The following is a 3,275-nucleotide window of genomic DNA, read 5'->3' as shown; positions in this document are numbered from 1 at the left end:
GGGGCAGTGTTTCCTTCTGTTGTGAATAGGATTGCTATGAGTCAGTACCAACTCGGTGGCACCTAAGGACAACAACAATCACAAAGTCAATAATTTCTTTAAAACAAAGATGAGAGTGTAAATGAACCATATGGAAATATTGAGAATAATAGGAATGGCACACGTTGTGAAGAATGTAACCAATGTCACTGGATAACTTCTATAGAAATTGTTGAATGGATACTTAAAGTGCTGTGTAAACCTTTGTGAAAACACAGTACAATATCATTTAAAAAGATTAGAGGGATATAGTAGAACACTATTTCTATAGAAAAATAAACAGAAACATTGGCCAAGCAAAACGTTTGTCTTCATAACCCAGGCCGTTAGTTAGAGCACTTTTCTACATTTCAAATGAATATATGTTTTTAAACCTACCATCTAGGGTCAGGATATCTCTAAAATAACTTCCAAGGTTCCATCCATTGAAGAAATTATCATTATTAATCATGTTTTCTCATGGATATTGGGCTTCTGGGTGGCACTGTGGGTTAGTGTGCTGGACTGCAAAGTTGGTTTGAACCATGAGGTTGGCAGTTCAAGCTCACCAGTTGCTCCTTGGAAATCCTATACGGGTTCACTGTGGATCAGAACCAACTTGAGGACACTTAACAATAACAACTCATGGATATTAGAAAAGGATTGGACTCATCCCTTTCTATTTCTTTATTTTTTTAGTTCAGTGTATTCTAGCATAAAGTCAATCATTGGAGTTTTCCCACATAAAAAAGAAAAAAAAACAAATAAAAAACATACCAATGTTCAGTCAAAAGGGCTGAACTTACAAAGGAAAATAAAAATTAGTTTCTGGAGAGTACTTTGATAAAAATAAATGAAAATTATTACCACTAAAAACTCAAGTAAAAAAGATCCAGGGCCGCTGGCTCTATGCCCACCTCATTCATTACCACAAAGGACTTATGGACTATTTTTATACAAAAAGATCTCTGGCTCCTGACAAGTCAGATAGATCAGCCTTGCCACTATTAAAGAGATACTGCACACTGAGGCTGGCTAGGTGGGAGTTAAGATCATAGTTGTCGTTCATCTTGAACCTGGGCAAACTGACAGATTTCAATTAGATCCAGTTTCTCGGGTTTGGTCTACACACTCAGATTTCCCAAAGTCAGTTGTTCCTCAATTTTCCTCAGACATATGGAATCATCTTTAATATCATCATGAAGTAGGATGACCATGCTGAGGTCCTTATCTTCAAAGGACAATTCTAACAAACAGCACTTCAGTTCCTTGATATAACCATATGACTACTTCTTCTTCTGGTACATAAATTTTACTCTTGTTGTGTCTTTGTAATTCAATCTAAGTGCAGCATTGGTTGTGGCTTCTTTCATGAATTTCTCCTTGCAGTTTCCTTTAAATTAGATGCCATTCACCAGCAGGAAATTCTGTGAGGGTTAACAATTCTGGAATTTTCTCTTCTGTCTGACCTTTGACACACTGGTTTATTTCCTTCCTCACCTCCTAAAACAAATGCTGGAAATTCACACAAGGCAAGTTATCCCCATACATTTTAAGAGGTGACAACAAGAATGTAGGAAGGTAGTCATAGGTTTTCTCCCCAAATAACTTGTCAGCAACTTTCAGAATATAGATAGACTCTGAAATCTTGAATGAACTTCCTCAACCACATAGAAATGAAGCACTTACACACCTGTGTTGCAATGTCTCACTGGGCCCCCAAAAAGATCACTGCCATCGCTGAGGAAATGCTGAAGTGAGAAGATATTTTCCACAGAGTTGTTGTTGTTCAGGTCATTGAACAGGTCCAGGGAGAAGATGTGGTTGGTGGCAATCAGATGCTCCATGGTCATTGATTTATGTGGCGGGACAGGTTGGCAGTGGGATGAGCTCTTTAACTCTTTCAAGAAGTCTTTTGCAGCAGATTTGCCCAATGGAATAAGTCCATTTATTTCTGGCTGCTACTTCCATTGATTGTGGATCCAAATCAAATTAAATCCTTGACAGCATCAATGTTTTATTCATTTAACAGGGTATAGTTTATTTGTCAAGTTGTGATGCATTTTGTTTTATCTATATTGAGTTGTAATCCATATGGAAGGTAGTGTTCTTTCATCTTCATCAGCAAGGTCCTGAAGTCCTCTTTGAATTCAGCAAGCAAGATTGTGTCCTCTGCATATCACAGGTGTGAAGGAGCCTTCCTCCACTCCTGATCTCATATTCTCTTCAAATAGTCCTGATTCTCAGATTATTTTGGTCAGAATACAAATTGAATAAGAATGGTGAAAGGATGCAACTCTGATAAATACCTTTACTGATTTTAATTCTCACAGTATCTCTTTGTACTATTCAAATGACTATCTCTTGGTCTATGGACGGGTTTCTCATGAGCACAATTAAGTGTTCAGGAATTCCCATTCTTCTCAATGATATGCATAGCTTGCTATGATCCACACAGTTAAATGCCTTTGCATAGTTAAAAAAGACACACTGTTGGGTAATGCACTGGACTGCAAGGGCAGTTTGAACTGCAGAGTTGTCGGTTTAAACTCACCAGTTGTTACTCAGAAACCATTTTCAAGGTTACTATGAGTTGGGACCAACTCAATGACATTAACAACAACAACAAAAAAAATCTTTCTTTCTGAAGTCCTAGTGTGGCACTGTAGGATAAGCACTGGACTGCTAATGCTAATCACAAGGCTGACAGTTCAAACACATGAGCCGCTCTTCAGAAAGCTTATACAGGATTGCTATGGGTCAGAACTGAGTCATAAGCAGTTAACAACAGCAACAAACATCTGTCTGGTATTCTCTGCTTTCAGACAAGATCCATCTGGTATCAGCAATAATATTCCTCATTCCACATACCCTTCGGAATCTGGACTGAATTTCTGGAGCTGTCTGTCAATGTACGGCTACAAGTGCTTTAGCATTATCTTCAGCAAAATTTTATTTGCATGTGATATTAATGAAATTGTTTGATAATTTCTGCACTTTTCTTTGGAATGGGCACAAATATGGATCTCTTCCAATCGGTTGGTCAGGTAGCTGCCCTCCAAAATTTTTCAGAATAATCGAGTGAGTGCTTCAAATGCTACATCAGTTTGTTGAAACATGTTCTTTTGTATTTCATCAATTACTGGAGTCCTGTTTTTCACTAATGCCTTCAGTGCAACTTGTATTTCTTTCAATAACATCAGTTCTTCATCTTAGGCTACCTGCTGAGATGATTAAGCATTGTAGTGTGGCACTGT

The 3,275-nt window shown here is 37.8% G+C and overlaps 1 pseudogene; it reads right to left on the bottom strand.

Moving 5' to 3' along the window:
• Positions 1-887: 887 nt before the first annotated feature.
• On the bottom strand, positions 888-1,865 carry LOC102825410 (annotated as a pseudogene).
• Between the last annotated feature and the right edge of the window lie 1,410 nt (positions 1,866-3,275).

The sequence above is a fragment of the Chrysochloris asiatica genome, unplaced genomic scaffold (assembly GCF_000296735.1).
Source record: "Chrysochloris asiatica unplaced genomic scaffold, ChrAsi1.0 scaffold00149, whole genome shotgun sequence".
NCBI classification, from domain to species: Eukaryota; Metazoa; Chordata; class Mammalia; order Afrosoricida; family Chrysochloridae; genus Chrysochloris; species Chrysochloris asiatica.
This window is presented reverse-complemented; position numbering and strand designations above follow the sequence as displayed.